Source organism: Rhyacophila brunnea, unplaced genomic scaffold (genome assembly GCF_057557595.1).
Source record: "Rhyacophila brunnea isolate RB1 unplaced genomic scaffold, BYU_Rbru_1.0 scaffold_8, whole genome shotgun sequence".
NCBI lineage: Eukaryota > Metazoa > Arthropoda > Insecta > Trichoptera > Rhyacophilidae > Rhyacophila > Rhyacophila brunnea.
Genome location: NW_028233350.1, coordinates 40,251,785 through 40,265,717, shown reverse-complemented (window position 1 = coordinate 40,265,717; position 13,933 = coordinate 40,251,785). Strand labels below are relative to the sequence as shown.

At 36.2% G+C, this 13,933-nt stretch overlaps 1 protein-coding gene across 1 annotated transcript in view; it reads right to left on the bottom strand.

The window, feature by feature from the left end:
* Positions 1 to 6,858, bottom strand: part of sty (sprouty signaling antagonist) — a 149,258-nt gene extending 142,400 nt beyond the window's left edge. Inside the window, exon 1 of the mRNA XM_085959290.1 lies at positions 6,415 to 6,858. The gene's annotated coding sequence lies outside the window, so the exon portion shown is untranslated. The remainder of the gene's footprint in view (positions 1 to 6,414) is intronic.
* Positions 6,859 to 13,933: the final 7,075 nt, after the last annotated feature.

Sequence of the window (13,933 nt, the reverse complement as noted above, 5' to 3'; positions counted from 1 at the left end):
GCGAGCAATAATCCCACGTGTTTTTCTAATATTCGATGAATCGGCACTAGGACAACTGGACGACAGGACAAGTGGGCGCCGCACTGTCGAGTGTCGTATGAAATAACGTTCATTAAGAACATAGATAAGTGAAACGGCAAATAATTTTCAACAATAGGTGGGACGAAATTTCGCACTCGTCGCCAATCAGAGAGCGGTAGTCGAGGTGTGAGCACGTCAATTTGTTTTGTGATGGCGACGGAGGAATTTATTCTTATATCGTGTAAAGATGACTAAAAAACGTTACAATATTACCAATATAACAATATACATAACATTAAATGGACGTATGTTGCATTTTTATGACAAATTATGTTTTGTTCGGCACGCGTCATTTGCACAATCCACGCGTCGCATAGTCACGATCTTTTTAGACTTTGCCTCAGCTGAAGTATAGCCTTAATAAAATAAATAGACGTTCGTTGCGATTTGATACAGAAAGTAGAACCGTGTTTTATTTAGAAATGAATTTTATCTCAGTATACGACCCAAAGAGGTTGGACGGTCTTTAATATACGACCATATTATATTTCACGGTGAAGTGTGATACGGCAAACTGCATACGTACAAATTTCCGAACAAGAGTCCGACTAAGTAAAGGACGCTATTATGGGTCTCTCAAAACCTTATCTTTTTAAATTTATTTGAGGGAAGTAACGACCCTCATTCCTAGACATAGAAGGGAAGAATCGTATGCTTAGGAAAGTGTAGGAAAGTAAACCTATGCGAAGGTTTGTCCGTCTTGTTTACTTTATGTGTAGGTAAGGATTGGCGGGGGGTGGCGGGCGCGGGTGCTGCCGTTGAGCGAGAAGCGAACGCATGTCGTGTCGCTTGGTTTCCAACATTCGCGTAATTATAGAGAGAAAAACACGGAAGGGCCACAGGACTATATCCAGGATTTTGAGGGGCCCATTCATTCATAATGGGACATAATAGTTGTTTCATAAATACTTAAAATAAGGTCTACTTAGTTCATTCGGTGTACTTCCATGTATTTCTCAGATGTCATGTTGTCAAGTGTCAACGTCTTAAATTTATAATTTTGTAAATAAATAAATTGGAATTGAATTGTATTTGAAATGCATTGAATGCAAAAAGATTAGACGTTAACTAGAGAGTGTCCGAATTTAGAGGGTGGCAAAATGATTTGTCATTTTCCCCCATTAAAAGTTTTACAGATAGTCTATCTGATAGACTTTATCACAATGATATCTATCCAGCCTAGCTACACAGCTATAGTCAACAAATTTTAAACCTACAGAATACACCATTCCATACAATAGATTATGATCAGAAAAATTGGTCCTTTTCCAGAAAAAGTTATAGACAGGCAACACAAAAATAACGGGAAATAAGTAACTTTCTGGGTGTGGTTGTTAGAAGGTACCCATATTATATATATATTGTCGAGTAGAGAAATATGGAATGAACTCAAACAGGTGTTAAATAATATTTTTTTCGGTAGTTACTTACGTCTATTAATATGCATTAAATTTGTCACGTAAACGAAACGCGGATTCAATATAAGATAGTAGTAGATAGTAATATTTGAGAACTGGCAGGATTTGTAATTCTTGCGTTTTATGACCCGATCATTAATAAGTCGTAAACCAAAGATGGCTTTAAAGGCGGTCTCTGGGTACTGGTTTTCATATTTTGATGTTTTTAACTTGTTCAGTGGTTTTGTTATACATTATATATGACAAAAATCTGTAAGAATGATCAAAATTGACATGTAGATAGAGTTCAGTTTTAAGTATCTACATACAATATGTAATTATAACAATTTTCATTAAAAATCTACAATATAACCAAAATAGAAAAGAATTTAACGAATGTAAAATATGTAAAATATGTGTTAATAAATTTATAGCTAATATATTCTTTGGGTACATATTTAAAAAAAAAGCAATACGAATTATATCGACCAAGCTTATTTGCGTTAATTTTTTAAAGCTCGGGGTGTCTTCTAGGATTTCGCTCAAGGGCGGCCGTGTTCCTAGGGACGGACCTGCAAGGGAGTTTTATCAACCGCGCACACGGGAACCACAAGACGTTACGTCAAATAGCAGGAAGTCGCAGTCTATGTGTTGATTACAGGGACGGTTTGGACATCGAAATATGGTATACGCAAGGTAAATTGATACAATCAATTAATTCTTTCAAAGACAGTTTGTAAGCTACATGTAAATCATTATGCCATTTGGGGTGTATTTGAATTGTTTGCTGCAATGTCTATTTAAATGCTACAATCCCACCACTACAACTACAAGCAGCTTTTGCCGTGCCCATGGTGCCACTGTATGGATTTACCTATATACCTATTTGTATTACAATTTGAATGCTTTAGTTACGGTACAAGTCAAGCACGTTTCACATTCGACGAGAGCAACGTATATAGGTAATTAATAAATAATACCACCATTCATGACAAATTTTCAGGGTTCATCATGAGTCTTGATAATAATTTAATAATTTATGTAATTGACTGATTTGGGTGAAAATAAAATATTTGTGATATTCTTGCTGTTCTTGACAAATGCGACCGAAAGTAGTACAGTTAGTTACAGAGCGGTGGAGCAGTTATCTCCAGTTCGCTCGGTCGTTTTCCAGAATTGACGTCAAAGATGTTGAAAAAACATCTCTTCTATGGGCATCATCATTATATTGTTATGATAGTGTTACCAGGGATAATTATGAAAGAAGTTACAAGTAATTTCGCTCAGCAGGTTAATTTGTAACAAAATTCACAGGTGAGCTTTGAGATTTATTTGGCAGGACCGCATTAGGATAAAAAAACACATTTCATAAATTAGTGTTACTGTTTTTTTATACATGATCGACTATTGTTTCTAAAAAATTAAGTAAGTAAGCAAATCAATAAAATCAGGCAACTAGGTATCTAGATTTTTTTCACAAACAATGTATTCGATGTTGCCAAGTAGAGAATATTGACTTTTATATAGGTACCTAGTTTGACTATTTAATACATTTTTTTTGAGACGTGTACTACATATTATCTTTACAATAATTATTTCTTTCATCTGAACGATCTACCCTATGCAAACTAATATAAACATTAATATTTGAAAGGTTTTGAAGTTATACACATTTATATTTTTTGTAAAAATCGATGTTTTTTAAAATAGATATAAAAATATTAAAACTCTGAATTAGTCAAAAATCTAAATGCTGAAAATTTGAAAACTTAATAAACCAAATTTTAAAAGTAAATATAACCATAAAAATAATGTAATAATAATGTAACCTATGTACCAAATATATTGTGACAAATTCACATTTTTTTTACAATAATTTTATCTTTGACTTTAAAAAAAATCTTTTTTATGTTTTCAGATACACATTTATTAATTCGTATCATTCGTATCATTACATTCAGTTGAAATTGTAAATTATCAAAAAAAAATCTCAAACTGCAAGCTTCGTATTTTTCCGCTAGGATCTCTGTTGGCATATATGATCCCCCTTAAATCTGATCTTATTAGGAAACATTGAAAATAAGATAAAGTATATAGTCAACCATTTTTATAAGGCGCCTCTCGTGGTGCAGTGGGTAAGGCGCTGGCCTTCCACCCAGCACAACAACCACATTGTGCGAAAAAGCAAGGACATGGTTATTAATAATTTAAAAAAAAAAAAACATTTTTATAAGCCGCAGAATATCTTAATCTGCCCCTGGTAATAATAGTAATACGCCAGTACTGGTTTGGTATTCTTGATTGATCGAAAAATTACAGGAACGCAAATGTTGAAGGTTCTAGGTATGGTACTCAATAAAAAAAATATGGACATGTCATGAAAGATATTATGTTTCTGTAAATACCTAGTGACAATGCAATTAATTGCACATTATAATACAAATACATTAAATGTATAGTGATAAACGATAAGCCATTGACACATTACGTGATTACTGTTTAGTGATTCTGATTACTTTCCATCTGCCTATTTTGTATGTTGAATCTAATTCGAATTATAGTATCCGATATCCGAGAATCATTCACGACGAAGTATTTAAAAAGAGCTACCAGCTAATTGAAAAAAACGCGTGTCTTTGTCATGTCATAAGGAATTTTAAGAGTGTGATCATAATTAACTATTTCTTTTATTCAACGAATAATTCACAAGATTTAAGAATGTACCATTTTAATTATTGAACATACTAACATACATAATTCTGAAAACACTCATTGGCTATAATAATTTTCTCATGAGTGTTTTCAGAATTATGTATGTTTCATACTATGATCATTCCAGTAGAAGTTTAAATACCTACCAGACATTCTGTCATGAAACCTTTGTTTTAATTTAATATTATCTACATAATAATATATTGTAACCCTTAGTGTAAAACAGTACAAGTATAGATTCTTAATATTTACGTAATCGTGGAAATTTCATTAGGTACGTTCAATATTGTAAAATAATAATATCTGTGTTTATAGAAAATTTAACATCAGAAATATTCTACCGTATATATATAACCGAAAATATCCATAGTGTAAAACAGTAGGTACCATCAAAGTGTAAAATATTCATAAATTTTATAATTAAAATTTCATTACTTATTTAAGTGCGAATAATATTGTAATTGTATAATATTAGTACATATCTGTGTGTTTTACTAAGAATTATTCTTCATCATTATTCGTGAGTGCAATGTTTACATTACTACTGATGAATGTTTTACACACTAGAGTACGAATGTGAGAGACAATCACCAAAGAATAGTGAATTAGGTGCATAAAGTGTAATGATAATTAAGACTAGAGAAATCGAAGGGAATAACAGTCCGCATACAAATTTTACAATTGTTTGTAAACTTTTGTCAATACACAAGTACACGCCCACAACTGCAAAAATATCTATCGTATTAATTGTCATTTGAGCAGTTCACAATGCATAAATTTGCGTGCCTTCATCAACACAACATTCTACAAGAGTGACAAGACTATTCGTCGCTACTTCCGATGAAACGGCAATTCCCCCCCTAAAATAGTCACACTAATTTGATCAATATAATATATAGTTAGGTGCATGTATTCGGTTCTCGACGGAATACAAAAAAAACATAAAACCTAATCTACATAAAAACGTTTAGTAGGTATTATACCTACTCCGTATTGTTTTGGTGACTGTGTTCTTTTGAGACACAAAGGCCAAAACAAACACAATCTACTGTAACCCAAAAATAAGTAAGACGTGTCAGGTTTTGGTTTCAAAAGACCTTGATTACAAAACAATATGGAGTACTTAGGTACTATTTACCAGAGATTGACACGTTTGTTGGTAAATAGTTTCTTATTCAATATATTAGGCAGATCATGCGTTGCACAGGGGCGGCGAAAGAAGGAAATATAAAACGAATACAAAAAAAAATATTACAACTTTTGGTACAAGTCTGTTTATTGGAAGCCAGGCGGGAACAGCGGAAATTTTCATAGCCGATTTCGGCCAAATTCATGAATAATTCAAGAATGATAACCTAACCTAACTTAACTAACCATCCAGAATATCGGCTATTTTCAAAATTTGTTTGTCGTTGGCTTCCACTAAAACTAAATAGTCAAGAATCCAACTTTTGAGAGCCGTGGCTATTTTCCATGAAGCAGACGATGTGGTGACTTCATAAGAAAGAATCGACATGTTACTTTAAAAATATTATAAGTATTGTATTATCCATTCCCATTGTAATGACAGTTTATCGCACAGGCAATAATTTCACAAGGTTGCCTCCAAACCTGTCAGCGCCACAGACCTCCACGTACCTAAAACCGCCACTGTTTCAGTGTAGGTTTCGTGGAAATGCTGTAATTGTCAGAAGATGTGTAGTTTGTCAATTAAAATTGTTTTAGCTTTGTTTATACATCATAGGTATTATATCGTGCTCCTCTCACCCATGAGACATTAAATTATGTCTCAGTAAATTCAATCAAAGCACACTTGAGTGCGTGGCGAGACTTGGGCTCCTGAGATATTCCCGTTCGTAGGGTAAAGTGATACGCTCGATTAAAACCGAGTGTGGGCGGGGGCGTTGGTTTGGAGGGAACTAATATGTGTTTAAGATAGCCGAAAATAAATAATAAAATATGTAAGTAGGTTTACAGTAATTTGCTGAAAATTTATAACAAAATAATATGAATGTGGAGTGTATTCTATGTATGCTAAAGTCAGCACTGAATACCTGTATTATTATAGACAGTTTTGTATAATTTTTATTTGTTTGTGTAGAGATGTGTCTCGGTTTGGGTTAGGCCGGTTAGGGATAAGTTGTGAGTAAATTCATTTGATTGTCATCGCCCTAATTATCCGGGGCCCTAAGCCTCGCTGCGACTCTGCGGAGCCGTCTCTTACCGTAGGTGCGGGGCTGGCGGGCGCGCTGGAAGGGCGGCGTCCTCCTCCGCGCGGTCAGGCCGATTCTCGCCGCCTGCCTCCCGGCCCCCGCGGCCGACCGTTCCGTTCGGTTCACCCACACTGAAATAAGCACAGATACTTCTCGTCGCCAGAAATAATTTTCTCCGCCCACTGACTGAACACACACTCGCTTCTCGTCGGATGCGTAATTTTAAAATCAATCAGCGAGGGGGCGCGGAGGGACGAGGGTGCTTGGGGCGCGATCCGGCCGGTAGACGGCGCCTACTATTCGCTAGGATCGCTTTATTTCACGAATGCTGCAAAAACAATTGACCACAATCACACTATTCGGTATATACTGGGATGTCATCACTGCGTGTCGCGCACTGTGTCGTTGGAGTGTGTTTCGCGGCGTGCGCGCTCGCGGAGTTCACTCCGGTGTGTGACGACCGGCGTCCGCGGCGCATGCGCGGGCCTTCCCTCCCCCGGCCCCCGCCTCCGCCCCGCGCTCCGCACCGGCGGTCTTCATTCATGGCGACCCATTGCGGAATTCAAACTCGGAAGACTCCGGCTTGAAACTCGCGGCTTTTTTTCCTTTCGGCATGGTTATTTTTTTGGGGCCGTTTTTTTGCCGTTTTAGAATGAATGAACATAATGTAAAAATGTTGGGTTAATCTGATGGGCGAATTTGTTGCATAATAAGTATTATTGCCGCTTTTTTCGTTGCGAAAAATGGTCGTTTCGAGGTTAATAGGCGACACACAGTGACGTCCCGTGGGGACGGGCATGTCATGCCTTGCTTAGGGGCGGCGAATGAATAAACGACTACAAAATATAATATTGCAACTTTTGGGAGCAGTGGGGGTTTTCTATAAAACAGACAATGTAGTCGTTTCATTAGTTAAAAAAAGTTGAAGCATAAAAAATTGTATTGTTTATCGCGGTTTATCGTATTTTTTCTGTGCCTCCAAAGCTGTCAGCGTCAAAGGCCTCCACGTACCTAACACCACCACTGTTTGAGAGTAGGTAGGTTTTGTGGAAATCCTCTCATACTCAATGGTGTGCATATATATAAATTTAAAGTTTTTTTTATAAATTTGTCAATTTAGACAGGTAGGTATTGTAATAAATAGTCAAGTAGGTACCTAACGAATTTTCACTCAATTGAAAAGAACGAGTGAAAATGAAAGGGAATGGCATTCTAAGTTTGCTCAAGGGCGGCACTTTGCCTATGGACATTCGACATTACTGTCAATGCAAACCATTAACACAAAATAACTACCTACGACTTGCATTTTCCTCAGGGAACACAAAAACAAGCATAATGGGTTACCTTGTGGGTAAGAAGTTGTCATTCTCGAGTATGGAGAAACACCAACCTACATGATAAACTTAAAACACGACATGTTTGTCACGTAAACGAAACCCGCATTCAATATTGGTAGGTACTTAATATTTTAAGACACTGGTTTTGTATTTCTTGCGTTTTATGGCCTGAAGTCATAAACCAAAATTGGCTTCAAAGTCTTGGTATAATATGGCGACTGGTTTGTGCATTTCTATATTATTAATTATCTGTTCTATGGTTTCTCTGGATAAAAATAAAATATTCCAGTATGTAACCTCGGAAAAATAAATTATGCACACTCAGTGTTACCAACTTAGCTTATTTATTGCCTGATCAAGCGTTTTTTTTATACAGCAAAAAGGTTTAAATTTATCAGGAAAATGGGATTTAGGACGGATTCTGGTTTAAAAAATATCTCAAATGATTTTTTTGGCGCAAAATCTAAGACTCAAAACTCAACCAACATCTTCAAATAATGACTTGTTATTTTAGGGCCAAACTACCCCCGTAGTCCAATGCGTAAGGGACTGCTTTCTCACATCAGGGGTTCCGGGTTCGATCCCGATAAGACCAGAATGATCAAGGATATCGACCGTCTTACTTTAGCTGGGATCGTCCCGGAAAAGAACACCCTGTCCCGAATGTTGGTTAACCGTGCACCCTGTGTCGAACTAACTATACTTAAGACTGTATTGTTATTTAATGAATCATAAATAATATTGTATGGATATTCTTTACGATAGACCACGACTGAAACTGTATGCGGTTTCGAACCGTGTGCCATAACTAAGCTTATCTTTTCTGTTCATGGAAATATATTTTCACAAAGTATATTATAAGCATCTGATCGTATCCGTTTATACCATACACTTTCACAATTTAGTGAAAATATATTTTCATGATCAAAAATCATAAGTTTAGTATGGCACACGATTCGAAACCGAATGCGGTTTCAGCGATGGATGGCCTCTTAGACACTGGTGGTGCCGTCAAACGAAAAACTTTGAAAACCACTGATGTGGATTGTAAGATAATAAAAAAATATATATTCATTCAACTCATCAGAAAAGTTTCTTGTCATTCTGAACTCGTCTGGTAGGTACTGACATTTAAATATGATTTAACTATTTAATATAATAATATAATATAACAATCGTGCAATTATAATGTAGGTAGATATTCAGAAAGACTAAAAGGTTAGTAAGTAAGTAATTACAGAAATTATAAGCAGATCTATGCGGCTTTAAATTCATACGCTTGTTTATGGGAATATTAATAAAATACCTTTACAGCGCGTTCTATTTCCGAATCGCTCGTGACACACCGGTTGGGAAGCTCTGTTGGGAAAAGTTGTGTTTTCGTGATGTTTCCGAAATTTGCCACTCGTAAGCAGTGTCTGATCTGCATACCCACACGGTACGTCACTGGGTGAAGTTTTATCTACTTATTCGGTCAAAGGTTCCCTTTTTAAATCGTCATCAGCTGCCGGGGGACTCATTCATCAACGCTACATAACTAGGGTTGTCACCTATTGACGGAACATATGGGCAGAAATAGGAATTAAAAATAATATTAATTAGATATAGTATATATGTATATATACATATATATATGTATCTATATATAATTTCATTAATATCACAGTACCTATTACTATCCACTACGTTCTTTCTTGTCTATTTATGAACATTATGGAGAAAAGTGTGTATTATTTCGGAAAGGTGGCAAATCCAGAGTCCGAAATAACTGTAAGTTGTTTGTTTATGGCTTTATGTTTTATTATTCACAAAGTGATTCGGCAATGCAAACATATGAGAGTATGATTACTTAAGACGTAAATTTTGTTTTATTTATTCACAAAAAAGACACGTATTATGGATATATCTATTGGTTGTTGGGACAATATTCACATTCATCCTTTCTTTCAACCAACCTCAAATCCCCAATTATTGTCACAAGACCACCAGTCACGGGTCATGATCGATCATGCTGAAAGTTAAGTTTCAGTTAGCTCAAGTGATATCCATAAAGCGGACGTGTTGTAAGCTAGTTATAGCTTTGCCGTCGCTAACTACATCGTGACTCTTACTAAACGTATCTGTTCGACCTTCGCTGCACTAAATCTGTTACGGCTTGAGTGAACGTCGCATCTATTTCATCCATCCTGAACTTATCATCTTCATTCATCAACATTTATAATATAGGTACCTATCATCCATAAAAAAGTTTACCGTCCGTTTACCAGTGCATGAGTGCGTGAACACCGAACCGGCCTTAGCGCGTGCCAGCCCTCTCAACATAAAGGGCAGTGTCTGGCATCTTGTGTAACCCCCCCCCTAATCGTAATTCCGTAATCCACAAATCCAGCATCACCCTCAAATTACAGTCCACTGCTAAAAGCTCCACCATCTATTATTATTTTCGTGCTGGGATAAATATTCATTTTAAATTTTGAATTATATTTTACCGCGTAATTTTGTGTTTAAAATTACCATCCGTCTCGTGAAAATGTATTTCGTGGAAGGTGTGTCGTTCATTTATTTATTTAAGAAAACAAAACATTGTGGACATAACAAATCAAAATTCAGAACGTTCACAACATGAAAATTACACTATAACAAATATTACCCTCACAAGAGAGAAGAAGAAAAAATAATAAAAAAAAATATAGTTAAACAGTTTTATACGGTAAAATAAAATACACAGCACGTCACTGAAAATGTATGTCTTTGGGGAGCGCATTGCCTAGTATTGCACCTCTAGCTGATGGTGCCTGATAAGCTTGACATGAGGAAACAGTTCTGATCCAGAATAGGTCATGGCTGTGACCACGTAGGTCGTAGATAATTGTCAGGCCCATATAAATGTAAAATGTAAAGCCTTTAAAACGCCAGGATTGGAAACTATCCCTCTTGATCGTAGGCAAAAATGTTTCATGAGCAGAAGTGACCACGAGATTCAATAGAGCGAAAAGTGGACATGCCTTGTGGAAAGGCAGTCGGAAAGTAATCGTTTAACGAATTATTGAAAAGAAAATAAAATTATATGTCTTAAAATAAAGACATCGACGAAATTTTGGTTTTTATCGGTTTACAGAAGTCAGCGGCGAACAAATTTTGAAAATAGACGATGCACTGGATTATTTGTTAGGTTAAGTAAGGTTAGGTTACTTTTACTTAAGGTTTTCATTCTTGAATTCTTGAATTTTGCCAAAATCGGCTATGAAAATTAGCGCGGTTCCCGCCTGGCTTCCTGTAAAAGTGTAAAGCGACTTGTACCGAAATGTCTTCTGGACGCTAAACTAAAAAAAACGACTCAAATAATCTTGAAGGAAACTCCAGATAATATGGATACCCATATTCAAGAATACTACGCACTATCATAGACTGCTTGTAAGACAGTTGAATGACATGAAATGTCAAACCAATTCGGACGGTTCATAGACTAATTACGATCTGCCAAACGTCAGAAAAGCGTTTCTGTGGACATTCTACCAAACGGTCCCAAATCAAATAAATCCAACGATGCGATTTGATTTGTTCAATTCAGGTTGAATGATACGAACCTATTATTACAATATAGTAGGTATAAAACACATGATTAGGTAGCGTTATTATTTCTTCAATATTTAAATGCAAACTTTTGATGTTTTATTTGTGTTGAGCGAGTCCTGAAATAACATCTGAAAATCGGACGATGATGTTTAACATGATCTCAAAACTCTTGCAATCTCTTGAAAATATATTTTAAAATAAATCTTTTCTTTTGGATCGAAAGTAAACTACAAACGCTAGCTAGTTATTTGTAATTCTTGCTCAATGCTGATAGAAGAGATTTGTCACATTACGTAATATAAAATGTATCTATAATCGAGGTATAAAATCGATTAATTCACAAACGAGTGTGAAGTACTCTTTAAGGCAGTAGCGCACCCAGGGGGGGGGCCAGGGGGCCTTGGCCCCCTCCAAAATATGAAAATCATCAGAATGATTTTACATATTGAAATCGAAAGCCAATAAACTATACCTTGGGCTTAGACAAACAACACGGCAAAAAATGATTTGTAATTCTCCAGCACCCTTTTTAGTAATACTTCTTAGATTTTAATTTCGAAACACTAATGTCAGGTTTTTTTATAAACCCTTTCCCTAATGAAATTCTCGGTGTCCACCCGAATTCCGGAGTGGTATTCCGGTGGTGGTGGTGGTCATGGCTGGGGAGGGTTGACAGGGGTCTAGCCTGGGGGCCCGGGCTGTGGGGGGCCCGGCGTGTCGGGTTGACCAGATAAGTGAGATAAACACATTTCATAAATTAGCTTTTATAGTAAAAAAAGTCTCCTGCGGCGCTATTATACTTCATCACTATGAACATTTTAATTTATATAAATGTCCAATATATTTTCTGATTATTATGTATCGACAGCTCCATTATTAAAGTAGATGACGTACTGAAAATCGCCAATAATTCACTGTATAAGTACCCTCAATTTGAACTAAACACACACTGAAAAACGTTAATGTAGTGTTTCACACTGCCTTTAATCTAAGCGGTGGATAGGGGGCCCGTCAAATACCCTAGCCCAGTGGTCGGCAAACTCATTAGTCAATAGAGCCAAATATCAACAGTACAACGATTGAGATTTCTTTTGAGAGCCAAATTTCTTAAACTTAAATTATATACGTAGGTAGTTTAGTTAAAGTCCTAATTAAATTATAGGTAGGTACACTGAATAAAACTGAATATCATAGGTAATAATGATCTTATTTATTAATAAAAATTAAATTGTAAGTAAGGTATCCATAAAATTGAATCATGACAATGACTGACAAACTCAATGTGAATAATGGCCTTGCATCTCCTTGTAAAGTTTGGGTAAGTCAGGTTCGTATGTTGTTGATTTAATTTTAAACACGATTCCAGGTTCTCATCAATAAATCGATTTCTCAATTTACTCTTGATTTCCTCTCTTGGAAATCTTTTTACTTACCACAAAACTTGCAATATTAACATTGTTGAAAGATTTTATTCAGTACCTAATTAAATACAGAACTTTATTTTTCTTGACTCTTCTCCTCAGCTGCTTTCTTCCTTGCATCATCGACAGAATATTTAGCGCAAAATTACGAGTTTTTAGTTGTAGTATCTCTCTAAATTTGAATGCGTCAATTTTTCCCGACACATAAATACAGGTCTGGAAGCCATTTAAGTTTTGAATAAACGCGAAGTCTCGGTCTATTCAACATTGTATTTACGGTTATCCTCTTCCATTTTCTTTGCTTCTTCTTTGTAGCCATGTCAAATATGACAGAGAGCATCTGTGGCAGAGCCGCACTCAAGGGGCCAAAGAGCCGCAGTTTGCCGACCACTGCCCTAGCCTGAGGGCCCGTTTCAGGATGTGGGAGCCATGGTGTAGGTACACCGAGTGCAATAGACAAAAGACCGATAAACGAGATATAAGGCTGTGTTGTATTGAGTAGGTTGTGTATAATTTAAAGGCAATAATACTTTTTGTGTCCATTTTCAATTAATATGTTGGAACCTCAATATTAAAAAACCAAAAATCTGCAACATTCTGCGAAAAGAACGACTACACCCACTACGGTGGTGGTGTAAATCAAAAGAACATTTTCTTCGGTGGAATTCGGAATAAATATTGTATTGTTGTTTTAATTTAATAAAACGTAATTTTTTTTTAGTACTTATTCCACTTTTATTAAATAGATTAGGACCGGTTTCGTCCGCCTCAGAGGGACATTTTCAACTAGTTGAAAATGTCCCTATATATATCGCCATGTATTGTAAAAATATGTAAAAATATTTATATGAAGAAGAAAAAGAGCCTATGGGACAAATTTACATTCTCCTCCTTGGGCCCCCCCCAATAATAATTCCTGGGTGCGCCACTGCTTTAAGGTACAAATGTGCTACTGCTCGGAGGACTTCTCTAAAATTCCCGGACATTTCGCATCCCAAAAACGGTCCAACCGTGATACTGGACAATGACTTCAATTCCGGGACAATTCCGACCGAATTCGGTACGGTTGGCAACCCTATACGTAACAGGTCAGCAGTCACGTACACTGTACACTGCAGAGTAACATAACAGCAGACATTTTAGATTTAGACAATACAATTATCCGGTTGTCGAGTGCGACAAAAGTATACGAGAGG